The 12,935-nt window shown below is 44.7% G+C and overlaps 1 long non-coding RNA gene across 1 annotated transcript in view; it reads left to right on the top strand.

The window, feature by feature from the left end:
- Positions 1 to 12,935, top strand: part of LOC140471498 (uncharacterized) — a 62,927-nt gene that overhangs the window by 35,602 nt on the left and 14,390 nt on the right. The gene's annotated exons all lie outside the window — the stretch shown is intronic.

The raw sequence follows: 12,935 nt of genomic DNA on the forward strand, positions 1-12,935 counted from the left end.
AGTCCCGATAATCCTTCCTCTGTTTGGAATCTCCTCTAGTCCACACCATTCTCTGTGTCTCTGTCTCTGTCTCTGTCAGGTTCTCCAGTCCCTAACACCCTAATCCCTAACCTTCTCCAGTAGATACTAAATTCCTTCATCCCTGTAAACCCTGACAGCCCTGTCTATCCCTGTAAGCTCCTCCCACCAATCCCACCATCCATGTCAATGTATTTGTCTTTAACCTCTCCATCCGTCCCTGCCTATGTAATCTTCTCCAGCTCCTACAACCCTTCTTAAACTGTGAAAAATTTGTAATCTCCTTCTCCTTCTCCAATTCTTTGATCTTTATCTTGTTAAATTTCACCCTCATTCCCGACACCATACCCCTCCCGACCACAGGAACCTCTTTCAGTTTGTGCAACCCTCCCCATTTGTGTAACTGTCTCCAACCCAGTAACCTGGCATTCTCCATTGCCTTCCTATCTATGAGGCCTCCAGAGTCTAGAAGCCTTCTTATATCTGTAAATGTCTTCGGTCAGGACAACCTTCCATATCTCTGTTAGTATACACAATAATCTCCGAGATGAAACAGCCCCCAGTCTGTGCCTCTCAGCCTGCCTGCCTCTCCCTACATCTATCCCTATCCCTATCTCCAGAATCAAATCCAGCTCCCTCTATCTCTGTAAATTCCTCCAATCCCCCCAAACCCCTTTGTCCCATGAACATTCTTGACCAGATGTAACTCTGTTTAACTCTAACATCCTCGAGTCCCTGTAATCCTCCCTATCTCTGTAACCTCTACCCATCTGTTCAACCCCCTCCCACTCCTGAGGAATGACTCCCTGTATTCGCCATAAGGCAGATGGAATGACAGGGAACAGATATGATGGAACCGTCATTCCGGAGATTTAGCTGCAGAATGACCATCACTGGGAAGGGAATATTGAAGGGTTGTTTTAATAGAGTCAGTGTCAGAGAGATGTACAGCATGGAAACCGACCCTTTGGTCCAACCCATCCACGCTGTGCAGATATCCCAACCCAATCTAATCCCAATATGCACACTAGGCATAAAGCCAACAACTTATGAAGGAAGCTTGAGGTTAATGCATTAATGAGACAGTCTTGTGGATCTGAATATGAAAAGTGGAGCTGAGAATAAGCAAGCAGCAGCAACCGTTAGCAGGAATTCTTTTGTAGGCACCAACCTGTGATGGGAATGTCAATGTGGTTACAGTCGGGACACTGAATGTACTTATGGCAAGGGCAGTACAGTAACTGTGTGACAGTGGTCTCCATGCCGACTGATACAGCAACGAGCCTGTTGGATTGAATTAGTTGGTGTGAATATAAATGGCAGAATTGTAAGGGTGTAGGAGGGGTGTAGTAGTATAGGGGATATAGTGTATTTGAATTATCAGAAGCCTTTATGCAAGTTTCAATAAGGGTTAAAGAGTAACTTGGGAGAGAATAGGGCTCCTTAAAGATCATAAGGTCGCCTATATGTAGAACCAGAGGAGATGGGTGAGATAATAGACAAAATAGTCTTCTCAGTATTTACTGTGGAGAAAGACATGGAAGCTCGGGAACGTGGGGAAATAAATAGTGATGTCTTGGAAAGAATCCTCAACAGAGAAGAGAAAGTGCTGGAATCTTAAAACAAATAAAGCTAGATCAATCCTCAGTAGCTCATTATGGTCAATCCGAGAATATTGTGGGAAGCTAGGGAAGAGATTGCAGGATCCCTTACAGAGATATGTATACTATCAACAGGCACAGTAAGATGTTGGAAGACTGGAGGTTGGCCAATGCTGTTCCATCACTGAAGGACTGCAGGGAAAAGCCCGGAAATTACAGCCCCGTGAGACCAGTGATGGGGATGTTGGTGGAGGAGATTCTGAGAGAAAAGAGATCCTTACATTTACAAAGGCAAGGGCTGATTTGAGATGGTCAGCATGGCTTTGTGAGTGGGAAACCACGTTTCACAAACTGGATTGACTCTTCGAGGAGGTGGCCAAGGATAGATGAAAGCAGAGCAGTCAACGTTGTCCACATGGACTTTAGCATCTAGTCAAGAGGAAGGAGGAAGTTTACTTAAGGTCGAGGAAGCAAGGATCAGACAGGGCTCCAGAGAGTTACATTGGATGGCACGGTGTCTCAGTGGTTAGCACTGCTACCTCATAGCACCACGGACTCCATTTCGATTACAGCCTCAGGCAACTGTCTCTGGGGTATTTGCGCATTCTCCCTGTGGGTTTCCTCCAGGTTCTCCGGTTTCTCCCCCATAGCCCAAAGATGTGCCAGTTTGGTGCCTTAGCCATGCTAAATTACCCATAGTGTTCAGGGATGGGTAGGTTTGGGGAATTAGTCAGGGCAAATGGAGAGTAATAGGGTGGGGGAATGGGGCTGGGTTGGATACTGTTTGGATGGTTGATATGGAGGTGCTGGGCCAAATGGCCTGTTTCGACACAGTAGGGATTCTCTGAAGGTACCAGGAAGGAACCGAGAGACGGACTTAAGGCAACTAGAAGGGGGCATGAAAAAGCATTGTTGGGAAGGATTAAGGAAAACCGCGAGGCATTCTCCACTTATGGGAGGAACAAGAGCAAGGCCAGAGTGAGGATAAGGTCAATCTGGGATAGTGAAGGAACTTGTGCCTGGAGTCACAGGAGGTAGGGGAGGTCCTTAATGAATACTATGCCTCAGTATTCCCTGCTAAGAAGGGTCTTGTCGTTTGTGAGGACAGCGTGAAGCAGGCTGATGTACATGAAGAGGTGGATGTTAAGAAGGAGGATGTGCTGAGAATTTTCTAAAAGATAAGGATAGAAAAGTCGCTGAACCAGACTGGATGCGTCCAAAGTTACGACAGGAACCAATGGAGTGGTTGCTGCGCACCTGGTGATGACCTTTGCAGCCTCACTGTCCACTGGAGTCGGACCAGATGATTGGAGGCAGGAAAATATTATTCCCTTGTTCAGGAAAGGGAATAGGGATAATCCTGGGAATTGCACATCTGCCAGTCTTATGTCTGTGGTGTGCAGATTATTGGAGAGGACTCTGGGAGACAGGATTTATTATTCCTTGGAAAACCCTAGTTTGATCAGAGACAGTCAGTATGGATTTGTAAGGGGCAGGACATGCCTTACAAGTCTTATCGAATCTTTTGAGAATGTGACAAAACATCTTTATGGTTCATTCAGAAAGTATGGAGGTATGGGATACAGGGAAACCTGTCTGTCTGGATACAGGATTACTGGCCCACAGAAGACAGAGGGTGATGATAGATGGAAAGCATTCATCCTGGAGCTCAGTGACCAGTGGTTTTCTGCAGGGAGAGGTTACAGGACCTCTGCTCTTTGTGAGTTTATGAATGACTTGGATGTGTGATTGAAAGAGGGGTTAGTAAGTTTCCCAATGACACGAAGGATGGTGAAGTTGTTGGTATTGTGGAGGGCTATTGTAGGTTGCAACGGAACATTGACAGGATGCAGAGTTGGGCTGAGAAGTGGCAGATGGAGTTCAATCTTGGAAAAGTGTGAAGTCATTCATTTTGAAGATTGAATTTGAATGCAGAATGCAGAGTTACAGGTAGGATCTTTGGCAGTGTGGAGGAACAGAGGGATCTTGGGTACCAAGTCCATAGATCCCTCAAAGTAGCCACCCAAGCTGATACGCTTGTTAAGAAGCAATATATTTTGTGGGATTTCATTAGTTTGGGGATTGAGTTTTAAAGCCGTGAGGTTATGCTGCAGCTCTATAGAGACCTAGTTCGACCCCACTTGGAATATTGTGTTCAGTTTTGGTCCCTTCATTGCACGAAGGATGCGGAAGCTTTAGATAAGGTAAAGAGGAGATTTACCAGGATGCTGCCTGTACTGGAGAACATGTCTTATGAAGAAAGGTTGAGGGAGCTAAGGCTTTTCTCATTGGAGTGAAGAAGGACGAGGGGTGACTTGGCAGAGGTGAACAAGGTGATGAAAGTCAGAGATAGAGTCAATAGAGAGAGATATTTTTTACCCTCATATAAATAGTTATTACAAGGGGGTATAATTTTCGGGTGGTTAGTGGATGGTGAAGGGGAGATTTCAGAGGTAGGTTCGTTACATACAGAGTGGTGGCTGAGTGGGATCCACTGCCAGCGGTGGCGGTAAAATTCGATGTATTAGGGACATTTAATATACTTCTGGATAGGAACATGGATGATAATAAAATGAAGGGAATGGAAGTTAGAGTCATAGAGATGTATAGCATGGAAACAGACCCTTCAGTCCAACCTGTCCATGCTGACCAGACATCCCAACCCAATCGAGTCCCACCTGCCAGCACCTGGTCCATATCCCTCCAAATCCCTACTATTCAAATACCCAAACAAATACCTCTTAAATGTTGTAATTGTATCAGTCTCCACCACTTCCTCTGGCAGCTCATTCCATACACCTACTACCCTCTGCATGAAAAAGTTGTCCCTTAGGTCTCTTTTATATCAATCCCCTTTCATCCATAACCTATGCCCTCTAGTTCTGGATGCCCCAATCCCAGGGAAAAGACTTTGTCTATTTACCCTATCCATGCCTCTCATAATTTTGTAAACCTCTGTCATGTCATCCCTCAGCCTCCGACGCTCCAAGGAAAACAGCACCAGCCTGTTCAGCCTCTCCCTATAGCTCAAATCCTCCAGCCCTGGCAACATCCTTGTAAATCTTTTCTGAACCCTTTCAGGTTTCCCAACATCTTTCCGATAGTAAGGAAACCAAAAATGCTCGCAATATTCCAACAGTCCTGTACAGCCGCAACATGACCTCCCAACTCCTGTACTCAATACTCTGACCAATAAAGGAAAGCATACCAAACGCCTTCTTCACTATCCTATCTATCTGCGACTCCACTTTCAAGGAGCTATGAACCTGCACCTGAAGGTCTCTTGGTTCAGCAACACACCATAGGACCTTACCATTAAGTGTGTAAGTCCTGTTAAGATTTGCTTTCCCAAATTGCATCACCTCGTATTTATCTGAATTAAACTCTATCTGCCACTTTTATTTTTGATCTTATGGTCGGATAAAAGATTGGCATGTCATCATGGCCAAAGGATCTTGTTCTGTACTCTTCTGTGTTCTACGTGTCGTATGGTAAGCTGGGTAATTAGCTCAGATCAGTGTAAAAGGTTATGGCGTTCAGGAGGAGTTTGTCAACTGGACAGAAAATTGGGCTTGATGGAGACTGAGGGTGGTGGGAGACATGTTGTTTTTCTGACTGGAGGCATGTGACCAGCGGTGGAGTGGGTCCCCTGCTGTTTGTCATTTGGATAAATGGTTTGGATGGGAATATTGTTAAGTAAGTTTAAGTAAGTTTTTTGAGTGACACTGAAATTGGTGGTAAACTGGACAGTGATGAAGGTTATCTATGATACAACAGGATGAACAGTACTACTGGGATAGTGGGCTGAAGAATAGCAGATGGAGTTTAATTAGATAAAGGTGAAGTGTTCCATTTTGGTGAAACAAACCAGGGTGGGACCTGTACAGTTAATGTTTGGGCCCTGGGGAGTGTTGTCAGTCAGAGACCCAGGGATGAAGGTACACAGTTCTTTGAAAGTGGTGTCACAGATAGACAGGCTGGTGAAGCAGGCGTTTGGGATGGTTTCCTTCATTGGGGAGAGCATTGAGAGGAGGAGTTGGGATGTCATGTTGTATCTGTACAAGACATTGGTCAGGCCACCATAAAAGCATTGTTGATCAGTGGGAAGAACTCATCTGGTTCACTGACCTCCTTTTGTGTAGACCATCTGACATTTTAACCTGACCTGGCTAACATGTGACTCCAGACCCACTGCAATACGGCTGACTCTGAGCTGTCCTCTGGGTAATTAACAGTGACACCCACATCCCATGAATGAATAAATAAATATACATATGGCCCTCTCTACCTCTACAAACCCCTCCAGCTGCAGCAATCCGTACTGGTTTTGTAACATCGTTCAGGCCCTGACCACTCTCAGCAACACTCTTACCACCTCCGGCACCTTTACCTCTCCCTGTTCCTTTTGTGACATTGAACCCTGACACTGATTCCCCTTCCCACTGCCCAACTTCTGCGAGCAGACCCTTTGCAATCCCTTTAACACTTACTCTTAAAACACTCTCACTACAGGATTTTAAGTACTTTTTGGTGATCTTCTAAGCCTCATAATCTAATATGATACATTTTGTCCTGAGTGAGGGGCCGGTGGGAATTTCTTGCTGAGGTTTTGTCTGTTTCAGTGGAATGTTCTTTTGTTGAGTGATTTACACTGTCCTTTCAAATGTTTTCCACTGTTCATTTATAGGCACAGATTTCAGTCTGTTTCGCCTCTTTACCTTGGTCAGTTCTCATCTCAAACCATGTCATTGGCTGTTTTTGTTTCTCGTTGTAGCATGTCCTTTCTGTGATTCACTTTAAAACTTTATATTTCTTTCAACTGCACTTTATCACAATTTCCCGAAGGATCTCTCCAGGTGACATTACTTATTCACTAAGTTTCATCACACAACGGTCGCTCTGAGACAGTTACGTCCCTAGCCTGTTGCACAATTTGTTATTCAAAGAAACACTGAAAAAAAATTCTCTGAACTCCTCTTCCAATATTCCTGTTGTCAGTGTTTGTCCCAGATTATGGGAATATTGAAGTTTCCCAAAATTATCACAAAGTGTTTATTAAAAAATTCCAATGAGTTCCTGAGTAATGCAGTGATGAGCAATGGAATGCTGTTCGGTGGCTAAAACTGTTCTGCTCCTTGTGTCCTTGGCAAGTAGTAGCCAGAATTTACATTCAGACTGACTCTACTTCATGATCTGAGACCAAATGCTTTCTCTGTAATGCCTTTGTTATCCATTATTGTTAGCGTTACCCATTTTCCTGAGTTTCCACAAGGTTGTGATCCATTGAATATTTATGTCCACTTTTTGTTCGCCCTGTAACCACGTCTCTCTGGTGTCTAAATTTATTTTATCTCTGTGTCACAAATCAATCTACCTTCTTGAAGAGAGTTAAAAATCACACAACACCAGGTTATAGTCCAACAGGTTTAATTGGAAGCACACTAGCTTTCGGAGCGATGCTCCTTCATCAGGTGATAGTGTGGAGCTCGATCGTAACACAGAATTTATAGCAAAAAATTACAGTGTGATGTAACTGACATTATACATTGAAGAATTGATTGTCTGTGAAGCCTTTCATCGTTTAGAATACAGTGATAGTTTCACTTCTTTCATGTGTAAATCACAAAACATTTTTTTTAAAGTTGCATTCTCGGGTTAGCTGTTAACAATGGTGATAGCTAGACAATATGTTGAAGGTGTTAGACCCCTGTGTTCTCTGTCTATGCCCTGATGTTTAGATTGATTCTAATCTAAAAAGTGAGATAAAAGTTTGACATAAATTCATGCAGTTTTTGAGCGCAGAGTTCTACATGAATGCATGCAGTATTTGATCAAAGTACAATGTAATCCTGCAAGTGCAAATTCACCCCACAAAATATATGTGTGTCTGTGGGTCTTTGTCTGTCTGGGGTGGGGGTTGTGAGTGTGAGAAAGTGTGTGTGTAGTGGGTGCAGAGTGTCTTAGGTCTGTGAGGGAGTGCATGTGTGAGTGTGTGTGTCTATAAGGGTGTGTGTGGGTGTCTGTGTGTACCTGTGTCCGTGTGTATGTGAGAGTGTGTGTGTGTGTAGGAATATCTGTGTATGTGTGTGTAGTGCAATGGTGATCACCTGTAATGTTCTGAGCTCATTCCATACACACACCACCGTGTGCATAAAAAAGCTGTCCCTTCAGTGCCATTTAAACCTTTCCCCTTTAACCTTAAACCTATGCTCTCTAGTTTTGGACACTCCAACCCCTGGGAAAAGACCTTGAATGTTTACCCAATCCATACCCCTCATGTTTATATAAACCTCTGTGTGGTCACCCCTCAGTCTCCGATGTTCCAGTAAAAACAACTCCAGCTTATTCAGCAGTAACCCTGGTAATATCTTGTCAATCTTTTCTGAGCGCTTTCAACTTTCACACCATCCTTCCTATAGCGGGGATACTGGAATTGCAGAGAACTCCAAATGTGGTCTAACGTATTACTCTTGTTCCCTGAGTTCCCCAGTCTTTGTCCACAATAAGTTCTGGAGTAAAAAATGTGTTTAAGGTCTTAGACATATCCTGCGATTCCACACACCAATGGTCTCATTGATCTTTAAGGGACAGCATTTTGTCTCGAGTTACTCTTTTACTCAATATATTTATACAATCACTTTTAGATTCTCCTTATCATTCTCTGCCAAAGCTATTGCATGTACACTTTCTGCAATCCTGATTTCTACCCAAAGTGTATTGCTAAAGTCCCTGTGATCCTCAGGGATTCCCTTGGTCCATCTGGCTCTCCCTGACATGTGCCCCCTTTTCCTTGACCAGACCCTCAGCAGACAGCCAGTGTTTCCGAATGCTGTCAGCATTGACCTTCACACAAACAGGAACATGCTGGTGGTGATCGCTCAATTTATCTCACTTTTAAAATATTCTCACTTGCCAGACTTCCCTTTCCCTGCAAATAGACTCACCAACCACCTTTTGAGAGTTCCTGGCTAATATCGTCAAGATTAGTCTGGCCCCATTTTATAACTTGAACCTGTGGACCAGCCCTGTCCTTTTCCATCGCTATTTTCAAACTAATAGACTTGAGTCACTTTGGCAAAATGCTTTCCCATTCACACCTCAGTCCCTTTCCCGACCTTGTTTCCCAAGGGGAGGTCAGGCTTTGCCCCTTTCTCTTTTCAGGCCATTTACATATTGATCGGGAGTTTTATGGAACACAATTACCAAATTCCTCCCTTTAACACTGAACACTGGCAGTCCCAGTCTAGGTTTGGAAAGTTTAAAAACCCCAACCATAAACAGCCCTATTATTATGATTGATATTTGAGATCTCCTGATATGTTTGTTCCTCAGTCTGCCACTGATTATTCGGGGTCAGTAGGACAATCGTGTCAGAGTGATGACCCATTCTTATTTCTCAGTTCCACTAACATAGTGTCACTGAGTGATCCCACAGGAATAGCCTCTCTCGGGATTCATGCAATGAAAACCCACCACCACGCGTCCTCTCTTGCCTCCCCTTCGATGTTTCCTGTAGCATCTCCACCTTGAAACAATGAACTGCCAGCCCTGTCCCTCCCTCAGCTGTGTTTCTGTAATAACTATAATCTCCCAGTCCCATGTTCCAATCCATGCCCTGAGTTCATCTTCCTTAGCTGTCAGGCCCCTTGCATTGAAATAAATGCAGTTTAATCATCAGTTCCCCCCTCCCCCATTTCCTGCTATGTTCTTGCCTGCCTTGTCTGCTGAAATTGCTGTCTTTAACTTGTGCACCAACCTCAATCTTCTTTCTGGCCTTATGACTGTTTAAGGTCCAACACCCTGCCAGATTAGATTATATCCTCTCAAGCAGCTCTAACAATTCGCCCCATCAGGATGTGGGTCCCCCTCCTGCTCCCAGTTCAGGTGCCTTCCCCACCCTGTCAACCTGTGCTGACACCTTCAGACATCCAGGGACTTGCCCACCAAGGTCCCGGTGTTACTCAGTTCTCCAGGAGGACCTACTCTTCATGATGTATATCCTTCGCTTATGAGACTTCCCACAGTGCATTACCTCACAGTGATCAGAAGTAAACTCCATCTGCCATTACTCAGAGTGTGTACAACTCTGAGTATGACTAACTTCATCCAGTCTCCCCAACCGTCCCTACCTCTAATTGTCGAGAGAATGCACAACCCTCCCTATTGCGTTAACCTCCTCCAGTCCCTCTCATGGACACCATCTATGTAAGCTTCTAATGTTCCTGACTATATTTTCCTCCTGTTCCAATAAACCCTTGTGAACTTTGTGAAATTGTCCAATCTCTGGAGTGCTCTGTATAATCAGCCTCACTGTGACTGGAATCTGGCTTCAATACCAGCCTTGGCCGACTGTCTGTGTGGACTTTGCATGTTCTCCCCCAGACTGTGTGGGTTGCTTCCAGGTGCTCTGGTTTCCTGCCACAGTCCAACATTTGCACGATACGTGGATGGGCCGTCATAAATTGACTGTAGTATTCAGGCAAGTGTGGTTTAGGTGAGTTCACCATGAGGAATGCAGGGTTTATTGGACAGGGAGAGGGATGGGTCTGGTTAGGATGCTCTTTAGAGAGGTTGTTTTGGACTTGTTGGGCCGAATGGCCTGTTTCCACACTGTGTGAAGATTCTATTCAGGTTATTGTCCAGTCCTGTAAACCATCCCTGTCTCTTGAACCTTGCCTCATCCCCAATACTCTCCTTATATGTGTAATCTCCAACAGTTTCTAAAACACTCCTTGGCGATGTCAGCTTCTCCAGTCCTTACCACGATCGATATGACTGTCACCTCCTCCTGCTTTTAGAACCTTCTCTATAAATATTGCCATTTGTTACATCACTCCCAATCACTGTCCCATCCTGAAAGCCCCAAAAACATTTATATCTCTGTCAACTCATCTGGACTGTCTGTACTTCCTTTTGACAGTCCCGTTCTGAGACTTTTTCTATATCAAAAAAGTCATTAAGTGTAGGTAACCCTTATTATTGTAACCTCCCTTCAGCCTTACAGCACTGAGGATCTGTAGAAGGTCTGTTCAAATCGACAGCCATCTCTGTGTCTGTAATCTCCTCCACTCCCCATAATACATTCTCTCTGAGCTCCTCTGTAGTCCATTCAACACTCTTTAACACTGTCTGTATCAGTGTAACCTTCTCCAACAACACAACCTTCCCTATCTGTGTAAATCCGTACACCAGTCCCTATCCCTCTCAGCTCCGTCTAACAATACAACCCTCCATGCCTGTGTATTCACCTTCAGTCCCTACTCACCTCCCTATCTGTGTAACCTTCTCCATGCATTTTTGCTACAGTCTCTTCAACTGTCCCTGTCAGTGTACTATCTACCAGTCCCGAAAACTCCCCTCTCTTTAACTTTCTCCGGCCACACAACCCTCACTATCTGTGACCTACTCCTGTGGGAGAACCCTCCCTCTGTGAACTGCTCCAACTCTTCAACTCTCCATAAGCTCCTGCAGCTCTTACATAACCTCTTCCAGTCCCTAAAACGCCATCAGTCTGTGGAGACCCTACCACCATCCCTATCTGTGTTATCTTCTTAGGTCCCTGCAACACTCCCGATCTGTAGATCCCACTCCAATGCCTGTGCCTCTCCTGATCTTGTTCCTACAAGACTCATGAACAATGTAACATCCTCCCGTCACTATCACCCACCCTGTCAATGTAAGCTCCTCCTGTATCTCCAAACATTTACTCATCTCCATAACCTTCTCCAGCTCTTACCCCCATCTGTGTAAACATCACTCTCCACTCAAACCCTCCCTACTGCAGGAACTTCCTTCTATTTGTGCTATGCTCCCTTATCTGTGAAAATGTCTCCAACCAAACTTGCTACCCAATCTCTCAAAAAAGAATCCAGATTCCACAGCCTCCATGTCTAAATAACCCCGAGAACCTAAGCCTTCCTATCTCTATAAACATCTTCAGTCACGATGACCCTCCATATCCCTGTTTGTTTCACCAGATGATACAAACCTCTTTATCTCTGTAATCTGCTCAGCTCACTAAAACAGTCCCTGTCTGTGTAATCCAGCCCTGTCCTACAAACATCCTTTTCCCTGTAAACTTCTCTATCCCTCCCAACATTCCCATCTCCATGAACCCCTGTCAGCCCTACAGCTCTCCACATATCTGTAACCTCCTGTGGGTCTATGGTCCTCCCTCCCTGTGAAACCACCTCCAGTCCCCACATCCCTCCCAATCTGGGTCCTCTGCTCCAGATCAGACCATTGCTGTCTCTGTAAACACCTCCACTCCTGACCACTCTTCCCATTTGTGTAACCTCGTTCAGACCCCATACTCTCCAGCTTCCTGAATCCTCTTCCTGCCATTGCAATCAAAACCACATGTTTATGTAATATCCACCAGTGCTTAAACCTCCCCAACTCAGTAACCACTTACAGCCCTAACAAAACACCTAAACTGTGAAACCTCTCATTTCCCTACAATCCTCCCTCCCTCCCTCCTCAAATGCCTTCATCACCATGAAACCTCACAATTACTGAAACCTCCTACTGTCTGCAAAATCCTCCTGTCCTGATATTCCTCTCTATCTCTGTAATCCCCACCACCCTCCAGTGCCCTTCTGGGGAACATGGCAGAGGAGAGAAGATTTGTAGCGTCTGGACCATATTACGGAGGTAGAATTCTGGAAATGACAGATTTGGTCTGATGTTTGTGTGGTGCAGATTATTGACGAGGACTCTAAAGAAAGGAATTATGACTACTTGGAAAACCATAGTTAATTTAGTGACAGTCAGTATGGGTTTGTGAGGGGTCAGGTCATGCCTCACAAACCTTATTGAATTCTTTGAGGATATGACAGAATACGTTGATGGCTCATTCAGAAAAGAAGGATGATTGGGATACAGGGAAATCTGTCTGTCTGGATACAGGATTGGATGGCCTAGAGAAGACAGAGGGTGGCAGCAGATGGACAGTATTGAGCCTGGAGCTCAGTGACCAGTGGGGTTCTGTAACAATCGGCTCTGGGACTCTGCTCTTTGTGGATTTTGTAAATGACTTGGATGTGGATGTTGGAGAGTGGGTTAGTAAGTTTGCCAATAACATGAAGGTTGGTGGAATGGTGGGTAATGTGGAGGGCTGTTGTAGGTTGTAATGGGACATTGACAGGACGCCGAGCTGGGCTGGAAGTGGCAAATGGAGTTCAATCTGGAAAAGTGTGAAGTGATTCATTCTGGAAGGTCAAACCTGAATATAGAATACAGCGTTAAAAGGCAAAATACTTGGCATTGTGGAGGAACAGAGAGATCATGGCGTCCATGTCCATAGATCCCTCAAAA

This window comes from Chiloscyllium punctatum, unplaced genomic scaffold (assembly GCF_047496795.1).
Source record: "Chiloscyllium punctatum isolate Juve2018m unplaced genomic scaffold, sChiPun1.3 scaffold_89, whole genome shotgun sequence".
NCBI classification, from domain to species: Eukaryota; Metazoa; Chordata; class Chondrichthyes; order Orectolobiformes; family Hemiscylliidae; genus Chiloscyllium; species Chiloscyllium punctatum.